The sequence below is a fragment of the Anser brachyrhynchus genome, assembly GCF_964034855.1.
Source record: "Anser brachyrhynchus genome assembly, chromosome: 4".
Classification (NCBI taxonomy): domain Eukaryota; kingdom Metazoa; phylum Chordata; class Aves; order Anseriformes; family Anatidae; genus Anser; species Anser brachyrhynchus.
Genome location: NC_137698.1, coordinates 28,353,322 through 28,366,315, shown reverse-complemented (window position 1 = coordinate 28,366,315; position 12,994 = coordinate 28,353,322). Strand labels below are relative to the sequence as shown.

Below are 12,994 nucleotides of genomic sequence, written 5' to 3'. Positions count from 1 at the left end.
TGCTGTTTGCCCTCCCCACTTAACAGGATTAGGAATCCTGTTAAACTTCAGCAGACCTCCTCCATTTTGTGTACTGTTGCAGTGAATGATGATATGAAAAAAGCCAGGAATGCTTGTGGGATTTAAGGTATGTGTCAAATAACGGTTTAGGATTCCTTCCTTAGTCTGATAGCTTTGTAGCCATGTCCACAAAACAGGAGTTAGTGTTTTAGAAGCTCTGCTATTTCCTACACTCAGGTACAGTTCTGCTTCTCTTGGGGTGTGAGTTCTTTGCTTCCTCTGAAATTAACTCTCAGGGCAGTTAGCACCTTAGAAGTATTAACATCATGATCCCTACAGAGATTGTGTTTCTGTTCATGTTACAATACCACAATCTTTGTAGAGGTTGTTTACACAGAACAAGTGAGAACTACATGTATTCCTTTTATTAAATGAATGGTTTCTTTAGTGTTCATAAACAGTACAGCTGAAACAAGTACCTAATTGAAAATATACTTCTGATTACAGGTGCTCATTGGTACATAGAAATCTTGAGTGTACTGTATGCTGAAACCAGGCAATTTTTTTTTTAAGTATTATTTTAAATATGTTTTCTAAGTCTCTCTACTGTCATAGGATCTAGTTTCTATAAGGATTATGAACTGCATTCCTACAACTCATTTATCACAACATTGCTGATAGTAATGTATATGTAACAGACTACACAACTGAAGCTATTTCCACAGCAGTAGTCAGTCAACTGCAGACAGGTATCACAAATGATTTTGCACGTCCTTTACTGTAGTCTGTCAAAAATTTGTGATACTGGATAATCTTTGTAAAGCTTCACACCATTAAGCGGTTAATAATGTTGTAAGAACAAAACTGATGTCTTCACAGTTGTAAAGACTGCATATACAATACTGCTGGGGAACAGAAAGAACTAGAAAATGGAATCCAAAAAGAGTAATGCAATATATTTATTATTGAATTTCTTTCCTTTTTTTTTTTTTATGGATGTGTACTGATGACACCTTTAAATAGAACATTCACCATCTCTAAAACCAAGTCTACCATTTACATGTATTACTAATTCCCAACAGGTGTCTGTAAATTTGTAATAGCATGACCTTTGAGAACTGCATACTTTGCTTGACTCCAAGTACCATTTCTCCTTCTTTGAATGACTATTTATTTACCCAGCTCAGCTGGGTACTGTATGACAGCTTTTGTCCTCCATGGACACACGAAGATCCTTTTCTGTTCCATGAAATGTTGGTTTCTGGAGGTGGAGAATCTTCTTCCTGTTTCTTCTGGAAGTCTTGCAAAACCAACTCTGAAACAGAGGTGTTACTGAAAAATATTCTAGGGATTATTATTTTACCTGCATAATACACTATATTCAGTACTGACAAAAAAAATGAAATGCAAAAATTTTGTATACCAGTTTAAGGAAGGTAGATATGTTAATAAGTCAATGATTAAAAAAAAAAAAAAAAGAAAAGGAATGCAAATTATCTTGAACACTTAGAATAATTATCATAAATTTTATAATCTTTCTCTCCACTTTATTTCTATAAAGAAGCTGAAATTTTGAATTTTACAAAAGCAGAAAGTTGCTTTTTTTTTTAAATATCATTTTTTAAACAAATGGTCATCCATGATGATTTCATGAATAAGATATCACTACAACTTAATATTGTTAAATATGCTTCTAATGTTATATCTTTGAAAATGGAACTGCATAGAACAGAATTAATGTCACATACTTCAGCTCAAATTACTTCAAATTATACTGACATTTAATTAATTAAAAGTTATTCTTAGAATATGAAATAATTATGTAGTTCAAATATACTTAATTTATATGATACTTGAAATAAAACAGCCCTTTCCCCATCCTTTTGAAATTAAGAGTGCTGCAAACAGCAAGCATATCTAAAAAGGATTCAGACATTAATAGATGCTGTATTTTGAAACCAAAAGTTAGAGGGAAAAAAACAATGCAACAAATACCACCACCTCAAAATCAATTAGTTTTGTTATCAGGGAACAGTAGACCACTTCATACATTTCTCTTATTGTTCATATCAATATGAAAAACTCAAAATTTGAATGTTAATCATCAAGAAATATTAGTGCGTTAATTCTTAGGCTAGGAGCATGTCATGGTCATTGTAATAGGGTTCCTTCATGGGAAACTGTCCATATTTATATTCTTGCTGGAGACGTTTTATATACTTCTAAATGCTTGTTTATGATTGCTTACTTGCTTCAAAAGATCTTGAAAAGAACTGATCTGAGTAAAGATCATCTCAATTAAGTAGCCAAACAGAGTAACCGTGCTTTTAAACATGTTTTTCTGATTGCACCAGGGGAGTTTGCATATAAAAGTATGGCTGTGCTTCAGTCCCACAGGACAGAAGGCAACCAGGAGGGGAGATAGTCAGTGACAAGGAGTCATCTGCCTGGGACCCCAGGACCGGTCACCGGCAGAAGAAAATGTCTGAGATTAAATGAGGTCTGAGAGCAGTTTAAGAGACCTGGCGCACACAGATAAGTGTGTATGTGTGTCCATATCTTTTCCTTTAAATCACAGAACCATAGAATGGCTTGGGTTGGAAGGGACTTTAAAGATCATCCAGTTTCAACCACCCTGCCATGGACTGGGATGCCACCTATTAGAAAGGGTTGCCCAGGGCCTTGAACACCTCCAGGGATGGGGCATCCACAGCTTCTCTGGGCAACCTGTTCCAGTGCCTCACTGTCCTCTGCATGAAGAATTTCTTCCTATCCTCTAATTTAAATCTCCCCTCTTTTAGTTTAAGACCATTCCGCCTACCGTTATCTACCCAAGTAAAGAGTCCTCCATCTTTTTTATAAGACCTCTTTAAGTATTGGAAGGTTGCAATGAGGTCTCTCTGGTGCCTTCTCTTCTCCAGGCTGAACAGCCCCAGCTCTCTCAATCTTTCTTCATAGGAGAGGTGCTCCAGCCCTCTGATCATCTTTGTAGCCCTCCTCTGGACTCGCTGTAACAGCCCCACATCCTTTTTGTGCTGGGGGCCCCAAACCTGGATGCAGCACTCCAGGTGGGACCTCAGAAGGGCAGAGTAGAGACAATCCCCTCCCTTGACCTGCTGGCCACTCCTCTTTTGACGCAACCCAGGACGCAGTTGGCCTTCTGGGCTGCACACACACCCTGCTGGCTCATTTCGAGCTTTTTGTCCACCGAACCCCCAAGTCTCTCTCCACAGGGCTGCTCTCAATGAGTTCCTCTCCCAGTTTGTACTCCTGTCTGGGATTGCCCCAGCCCAGCACCTTGTACATGGACTTGTTGAACCTCATGAGGTTCACATGGGCCCACTTCTCTAGCCTGTTCAGTTTCCTTTGAATGGCATCTCCTTCTTCCGTTTTATCAACTGCATCACTCAGCTTGCAAACTTGCGGAGGGTGCAGCAATCCCATCGTCTATGTCATTGATGAAGATATTGAAAAGCACCGATTCCAAGACAGACCCCTGAGGGACGCCACTCATCACCAGGCTCCATCTGGACATAGAACCATTGACCGGTTTTCTCTGGGTGCAGCCATCAAGCCTTATCCACCAGATGGTCCACCCTTCAAATCTATATCTTTCCAATTTAGAGACTAGAATGTTGTGTAGGACCATGTCAAAAGCCTTACAGAAATCCAAGTAGATGACATCGATTGGATATTGACTTATCGACTGATGCAGTTGCTCCATCATAGAAGGCCACCAGTTTGGTCAGGCAACATTTGTCCTTGGTGAAGCCATGCTGGCTGTCCCAGATCATGTCCTTGTCCTGCATCTGCCTTAACATTGCCACCAGGAGGATTCATTCCATGATCTTCCCAGGCAATCAAAATTTTAGAAGTGCAGAGTAGTATAAGAACTACAGATAATTTAAATAATTTTATATGCCACTTTTCAATTTCTTCTGTGAAAGTCTAATTAAATTAGTTCATACATGTTTCTTATTTTAAAAGCAAACAAAAAAAAAGACTTATTATTTTAAAGTAAGATGAAATATGAAGACTTCCTCTACTTCAAATAATTCCTAACTTTACTGTTTAATTTTTGCTTGATAATAAAAATAAAACACATTAAATTTAAATGAAACTACTTTGAATTTATTAACAAAATTTCTGCATGCAATTAATATTACTGAAACTATTTGATTATAATAATAGATAGGAATTGAATTAGATTATATTCTACAATATTCAAGTTGTTTTTCTCTTCCAGCAGATGCAATATACAGTCAGGTCAATTTTATGACTCTGTTATTTTCTTATGTTTACGTCAGTATTTATTTGACATGTTTCTACCTTCTTATTCTGCAAAGGTTAAAGTCAGTTAACCTCTTTGTGGATATTTCAAATTGCAGAATTCAGAAATGTTTCATTCAAATAAAAGAGCTCATAGGTCCACATAAGGTCAACAGAAGAAATAGAAACCCCATGAAAACAATTCCTTCAGAAAGGCTCCACTTAGCTTACAAAAAAGCCATCTCTCTCCAGTTTATTTGTTGTGTTTGGAATAAGCCTTATTTGCTGTAGCTTACAGCTTGACTCTCTGAGAAAATCTGAGCATTCTGAATTGGCCTCTTTGAACTGCACATCGATTGACACCTAAGATCTGCAAACATATAATAGAAAACTTAGTAATTTTAATAATCAGTGACTGAAATATAAAAATGTCTTTCATTTCTTTTAAGAGTTTTGTTGTTTCAAAATTTTAAACAGTAAAAAAAAAAAAGAGCTCTTACTGTAAAAGAATCTGTAGAAGTAGATTTAATTATATTAATTATTTGGCTTGTCCTTTTCCCTAAAGAAACAATGCAGCATTATTTTTCATACTGAGGGTTCTCATCTGAATTCACCTGTGTTTAAATGTGCCTCTGGGGCTTCTGAGAATGGGCTAATACCCTATTTGATGAAATAACTAGTGTCTGCACCCAAGATGAAATTTACCTCTAGGCAGAGTCAGCCAAAGGTCTCTCTGCTGTTTAAATGGAATTAAGAGTTTATTCTGACCCTCTGTACTGTATTAATCTTACCTTAGAGAAAAAACCTCTAAGTTTTAAACACTGCCTCCACATTTCGGAAGTGGAATATGAGTTTAAAGAACAGAGCCTCAGTTGAACACTTGTATGACTGCATTTCAGGATTTTTGATTTTCTTTTTCAGATTAACATAATTGATCAAACTAAATGAAATAAAATAATCAGAATACTCTCTTCTGTCATGGCCATGGAAGTCATATTTGTCAATATCTAGTAACAGTTGCTCCACTGAATAATGAGTCTCCAGTGCTGACAGTACAAAAGAATAAATAAAATTGGATACCAGCTTATTTTTTTACGTTGAGTGCTTCTATATTCATATCTTATACTCAGAACAAAAATTCCTTCATGGATGTATTTATGTCCTTTAAACTACATAGTAAAGGGAAGAAAAAAAAAGAAAAAAAAAAAAACACAATTGCTTTTCCAGTCTTTAATAGAGGATATTAAGTGATGGCTTCTTTCCATGCTTCTGGAATCTGCCAAAGTGACAATTGATAAAGAATGGCAATGGATATTAATTGTGTTTGAATTTGTTTGGTTTATCTCAGTTTTCTAATACATAAGGGTGTTTGCTTATTGTGTTTAGCACTCCACCAAAAGCAGTACTGGGGTACAGCTGTCTCAAAGCACTGCTGTGTGCAGCAGAGTTTTTCTTCTGTGGCCAAATGAACGGGTCATCCTGGCTGTAGCCATTGTGTCTGACTGTTTGCTTGGCCTCTGGCTAAGGCATACATTTTCCATTAGATTCCACTGAGAACAGAAAGCATAAAACCCTCTCCTTTCCCCTTCATCCAAAGCAAAATATCTGAGGGCATCATGCTATTTACTATTCCATGTGAAGCTGGACTGTTCATGGCTTTGTCTTAGCTCGATGTCATTTCTTTGCACTGGTAAATAATGCCATTATGAGTCTGAACCTTGGAAAGCATAGTTACATATCACAGAATCACAGAATTGTAGTGGTTGGAAGGGACCTTGAAAGATCTTTGGGTCCAACCCCCCTGCCAAAGCAGGTTCCTTAGAGCAGGAAATCTAGAAATATTTATATATCTAGAAAATTTTTTTAAAAACAATGTGAAGTATACATTTTATTAAAACAGACATAAAACTTTCATGTGCCTAACTGAAAATATAATCTGAACAGATAAAATATCGCATACTTGCCTACATAAAATTTTAATGACTTCCAACATTATTTACAGAGCCGCAGAGTAAAAATAGGAGTTAGTTTAGTGGCTTGGTCCAAAACCAGCCTGTGAATAATGGCCTGCAAAAGCCACAAGACTTTATATTATGTTTCATGTAGCCATAAGCAAACGAGAAAAAGTTTGGAGGTTAGGTGGTGGAAAGAAAGGAGAATACAGAAGAAAATGAAGTCACCATGAACTACAGTAACAATGGCCTTTGCAAAGCAAGTAGAGTATTGCTATGGAGGCAGTCAGCACACTTGGAACTAGTAGAATATCTAACGGATCTACTTGAGACAGGCATCCTAAGAAGAAATGCACGAAATGTGAATAAAAGAAATAGGTCCTCTTTGTGTTTGAGTGTACGACCTAAAGGGCGTTGCAACATTTCAGCCACTGGAGTAAATTTATTTAGCAAAATGGAGAGCAGGAGAAAGTAAGGAAAGCATGGCTTAAAGATTTGTTACTCTTGAAGATGACGTAACTTTGAAGTGTACGTTCGTGAGCATGAAAAAAAGATGATACGCGGAACTTTAAAGTGAACTGCAGTGGGTTTAAGGAAAGACAGCCATCCTAAAAAGTACTTTGGTGAGTTCAAAGATAAATATGAGAAAATTGTGTACCTGGTCTTTTATGTACTGAAACATTTCACCATGTAACAGTTATAATGGGCATCTGGTGTGACAAAGTGTTTGATAGCAGCTGAAAACAAACTGACACTTGAACTAAAAGGCAAAGTACTCAGCTTATCTTGTTGCATGAGCTTGTACAAGCAATTTTATTATGTTGTGGATTGAAAAATCTTGTTTTCTTGTTAGTTTGTTTTCTCAATGACAAATAAAGTGTGGAAAAAATAGGGTAGAAGCAATGCCAAGTGCACAGGCAGTTCACTCCTTGTAGTCACATCTCACATGGTTTCCAGGATTAGCTATACTTCCAGAGTGTGAAAGGCTATTAAGTGCCACTAGATCACAGAGTAGCTTAGGCTGTCAGCTACCATAATATTGTATAAGAAAATAGTACTACTTACTCACACTGGTTTTGTAATGTTTCATTGACATTAGCAGAAAAAATGCTTGTTTAGTGGGAGTAGGATCAATTCTTACTGCAGTAGTCTTGAAGACTGTCCGACACATTTGGTATCTGAGAAGGTGAGCAACATTGAAAAACTTGTGCAACAAGCTTGTTATGGTAGACACGTGTCATGCCTCAGACCTGTCTTGTAAGTGATGTTCAAGAAACTCTCCATCACTGAAGTTTTATATGAATGAAACATTTCACCACTTTACCCCAGTTTTCAGTTTAGCTTGATGACATAGCCAGCATCATTAGAACAGAATATAACTTGAGAATCTCCACATCCAAGTACTGTGACAAAACAGGACTGATTTTCGTTCTTTATTTTTATTTTTTTAACCTAAACTGTAGTTGAAAAACTACACAGAAGTAAAAGGAGTCATAAAAATGTAAAATGTGTGTCAGGGAGAGGAGAATTAAAACATTTAACCTAACTGAGGCACAGTTGCTACTGCATCGCCCCGGCCTACAAATTGAATGCACCTACTGTATTACCAATTAAAGAAACACTAGGTGATCTATTATTTATTTATTTATTTATTGCTAGATACCATTTGTCAGCCTGAAATTTTGCCATGACACCTACTACGTGAATGTTCAAGTGCACCAGCTCTCTCTTCCATGACAGTAGTTTGCATCCTGCTAAGGAGGAGTAAGCAGTCTCAGTTTTCAAGATGGTACAAGTATTTACTTGGTTCAGTCCCTAAAAAAAGTATGACATTTTTACACCTCTGATTTTTTTTTTTCATTCCAGAAATGGGAATAATTAAACCACCATTTTTAATGTTTTCTGACAATATTCCAAATGTTTTCTTCTGGTACATCTTGCATTTTAATTAAAATAATTTTGTAATAGATATCTGTCTACACATAGAAATACATGTTTTGGATGCAGATTTTTTGGGGTTTTGAAAAAACTTTTAAATTTACTCTTAATTTGTATTTTACTGTGAAACAAATTATTTAAGTGCCTAATTTCATAATGTATTTTTATTTGCTAAATACTGTTTTCATTATCTGTCGCAGGCTTATTGCACAAGCTGTCCTGTAGAAAGCTCTATACAGACAGCAGCTGCAATGTTGTTTTTTTCTGATATTCTGTGAGATTTCCATTCTGTTAGTATCCATATGAGACTTGTAAAGCACCATTGTTGGTTATTTTTATTCTTTATGGACAACACTGGGTAGTATCTGACAATTCATTACTGAGAATAATAAAAATCCACAGGGAATTTGCTCCCCCTGAGATCTGCCAAAATCTAAGCATATTTTGTTTATAATGTATGGCATTTTTGTCTAAGTTAAATTGGTAGAACCCCATAGATTTTTGGAAGAGTTGCATCAGTGTAATGAACTGAAGGACTGGTGGGTTGTTTCTCTACGCTACTTCAACAAAGATTTCCTTTGGTGTTTTCCTGTTTTGTTTTTCTCCTTCCTAGTTAGCTCTGCTTTTATATAAATGAACTATATTTGTAAAAGAGCCTGTCTGAGTCCCTGCATTAATTATTATTTTTTTTTTCAGTCATTCCTCTACTACTGCAAGGAAGAACAGTCAGGTTGCCCATCATGAAAAATACTTATCCACATCTTATACTGAACCACAAACACATTTGCATATGTATCTCTCTATTAAAATTGTTCTGTTCATTAGCAAAACTTTTTTATGGAAATGGCTTCCTTTCATAGAAAAAAAAAAGTTTTACCGCTTCTTAATCTATATTGTATATAACTTACTTAGGCTACATACAATCTCTCTGTAATAGCACTACATTAAATAGATACCCTTTATACCTGTGATAGGAAATGCACATATGATTTTATTTATTTTTTTAATGTCTCTAGGTTACATTACTACATTATTATTTACTCACTCTCCTTTCTCACAGCACTCTCTGGCATTCAGTCATCTAAAGATGTGGATGTAAATACTGTTTACTCTTCAATGTAAGAACACATCAATGATATTTGTGTTCTGAATATGTTCTAGTTATCTAAATCTGCTGCAAAATGTATAGAGAACCAATATATTTATATTTCCTGAAGGCATCTGAAGGCTCTTTATTTGATACTGACTGAGAAATTGCATGTTCATTTTTGTACTACATCTTCTCATCTCAAAAAACAAAAAGCTTAGATAGTGCTTCACTCAGTCGCATTCGCTAAACTGATGCCAGTGATGTTCAATGCATTTTCTTTTCCAAAACAAAACACTCAGTCCAGATGTCCCAATTTTGGGGGGTGAGAGCAGGGGGTTGACTGCCTTTGTCTGAATATGCATCTGTCTCCCAGGAGCAGTCTGACGGAATGTCTGTTGAATGGTACATCAAGCTGTGTTGTGTCCATCCACAATGAATAAGCATGTTTGCTGCATGCATTCAGCTTGGCCATTTAGCAGCTATGGACTTGACTGTGTCAGTGTTTAAACAGGGATTCATCATTTGAACTTCAACTTTATTTAAAGAAAAAAAAAATGAACTCCTGTGACTCTTCCTCACCCAATTAAATGTCAAACTGCAGAATAATAGCCTTCTCTTTTCAGTCACATAATTTCTCCCTATCACAAGTACATAACATCCATGAAAAATGCTTGCATTGTAAGTATTACATGTAATTTCAGCTAAACTTGTTGTGTTTCCTTTATTTTTTTAATCTGATTTAGTATCAGTAAACACATAGGATTGGTAGTATACTTTAGGCAGCCAGATATCTATGATCCATGACTGTTTAAGAGGACCCAAGCTGAAAAGCACTGCCCTAGGTTACTGTAATTCATTTTCAATGTGAATTGCAATATGCTGTGATTATCCTTCGGTAATGTGTTTGAGAGAGAACCACAGTCCTTGGGCCAACTGGCCTGTGTTCATGTGGGTTTGGGAGAACGGCTAGATTTCATGATTATTGTTCTACGTATCCTGTGGGTCCCATCCAGTGCCCTTCTAGCTCTTGGACACTGTGTTTTCTCTGAGTGGAGATTTTTCTTTTTCAGTTCAAAGTTCACTCAATGTGTGTGTCGCAGGGGAAGCTGTGGGGGATGTGTGAATGTGGAGGTTTGTTGAACTTAGTGCTAGAAGACTTCCCCAGATGGAAGAGGCCTGAACAATTTTACTCTTTGTTTATCCATACTGTATCTCTGGAGCAAAACCTAATGAGAACTCATGGAAAAGACAGCAGCAGGAAGCTGTTCACAAAGTATGGGTGATCAGGAGACTGAGGTCCTGTTACAACATAGGAAGAAAGCCAAACTGTTACTATAAACACATAAAGAAAGGTAATAAAGTAGTAAAAGTTTTAATGTTTTTCTTGGTCTCTGCTCCATGAAAGTCTATGGTATACACTTCTTTCTGGAGAGTTCTCTTAATAGCACCAATTTAATCTAAGAAAAGTTAAGATTCTTGGGAGCTTACATTTCAGTCTGGTAGTTGACCCAGAATATGTGTGCTCCATTACTTAACTAATTCTTTCTACAATAAAATCTATCATTTCTGAAAGGCCTTTATGCTCACCTTATATCTAAGCTTCCCATCCTTGGAGGGCAGAGTCATACTAATTTAGTGAAAAGAAATAAAATTTCTAGGAGAAAAAAAAAAAAAAAAGGCAAATTTAAAAGTTAACCAAATGTAAGGCAGTTTTGAGACTCTTTGAAGTGAGTCTTCTAAATCAGACTCAGAAAGGTGAATATAAATCACTTGGATTTTCACTACCTCTTACAAAGAATAACCAAGCAACCAAAAATAGTTACAGAAAGAATAATTTCCAGAAATCATAGGACGAAATAAAATTTGACCATGGATATGAAAAAGGGTTATTCACGGTACTGGCTGTGGAAAAAACAAAACAAAACAAAAACCAACCAACCAAAAAAAAAAAACAACAAAACAGAGGCAAACAAAAACAAACAAACAAAAAACCAACAAGAATAGAGATAAATGAGGAAGAGTTCTCTTGTTTAAGTAAGACTGAAGACTGAAGTGCACGTGGTGGGAAATTGCCACAGCCCAGTTTGTTTTGTCAGTTGTTTTAATTGTGGACATCTTCTTAAAATGCATTCAGCAAGCCCATACAAAGCTTTACTTGTCACAGCAGCAGGAGTTTGGTTTTAGAAACACAACCACTCAGATTAGCGACAATAAAATCTCTATATAGGCATAACTACATACAAATATTTACTACATATTTCCTCTCAGGTACTCCTATCTTTCATCTTCTGTAGCCATCCCCAAAGCTTTCTCATATATTTTCCTTATTTCTAAAAGCAATTCTTTCACAGATTATTTGCAGTTACTTGCACCCATGATTGTACTTGTAAAAATTAAAAAATGTGTAATAGAGAAAAATACAGTCAAAACGTTAACTAAAGAAATGTGTTTAGCATTAGTTTGTACTGATGAATTTCACCTTTTGCAGTTGCCTACAATATTCATATGGGAATCATATTCAATAGCTAACCTAGATAACCGTGGGCCTTAAGTGGAACAGATAGCAATGACAAATAATTTCCTAGAAGGGCTCCAAAAGTGTCTAAGTTACTGTAAAAATCTTCTGCTAGTACTTTAATCTTACAAATATAAGAGGCAAGAGCTACAAACATCGGTCTGTGTCCCATTTTATTTCAAAATGTATACCAAAGCTGTTAAAATCCTTAAACTAGGGAGGTCTGAAATTAGATTAGATCAAAAGTACAACATTATGAGGTTCTGATTCCAGATATGATTAAAAAATGATGCAAAGTTAGCCACCTTCTGCTCATTTGCAAATATAAATATATATACAAACTCCTTAAGAAAAATTACTGTTTAAAATCTACAAAGAACAGATTAAGAAGTTGGGACTCAAAGACACTATTTTTATCTTTTATTAGCCACATATTATTTCTGTAGTTCATATACAAAATGTTAATAAATTTTGGGGGCAGAAAATTATGCAGTAAAATATTCTTAGAATTTTTGCTTTCTGTCTCCTGTGCTTAAATCTGGTGCCAAATTTTAGCTTTTAAATATCGATTAGGGTTGGAAACAGTCATTATTCATATTGCTCCCACTGCCATGTAGTTGGTTTCTACAAGTTTCATTTCAAATTAATAGTTTTGTTCTTATATCTGTTCTGCTTAATGTTTTTGATGTTCTCTGTCATCATGGTTTCAGGGTCATCTGTCACCTTGATCACACTCCCAGACTCTCTTCTAAGTTCTCTTTCCAAGCTGTGAGCCCAAACTGACCTCATTCAACAGAAGAAATCATTTTTCATTTTGCATTTACTCCAGGTTGCCAGAAACAAAATTTTTATCAAGTATTTTCTTTGCAGTGTTTCCACTGGGTTTGGTCCCTCGTATAAAATTTATCTTCTGAAAGACATAAAGAAGTGAGCTCAGAAATGGGCCTGAATTATGTAAGCATGCTTGCCTTTTTTTTTTTTTTTTTTTTTTCCAGCGGGGCGACAATTTTGGACTAGCTGGAGATAACAAAAACTTCACGTACAGACCTTTAATGAAACATCATTTGCCTCATGATGTCTTCAAGCAACAGAGCAAGTGTACCAAATATATCTAGAGAACAAGCTATAGTCCCAACCCTCCTTCAAGCCTATACTTGAAAGTGCTTTATAGAGAGAGAACAATATGAAAAGAAAATGGTAATATCAGAACAAATGTCTTTAACAGAGTTT

At 35.9% G+C, this 12,994-nt stretch overlaps 1 long non-coding RNA gene across 2 annotated transcripts; it reads left to right on the top strand.

The window, feature by feature from the left end:
- Window position 1: 1 nt before the first annotated feature.
- On the top strand, window positions 2–12,749 carry LOC308195037. 2 transcript variants are annotated; one of them, XR_013951172.1, is made up of 3 exons: window positions 2–127; window positions 7,881–8,045; window positions 8,856–12,749. It is a non-coding gene; the product is annotated as an uncharacterized lncRNA (long non-coding RNA). The 2 variants fall into 2 exon arrangements; XR_013951173.1 differs by having other exon boundaries at window positions 7–127; window positions 7,881–8,010.
- The last annotated feature ends 245 nt before the right edge of the window (window positions 12,750–12,994 follow it).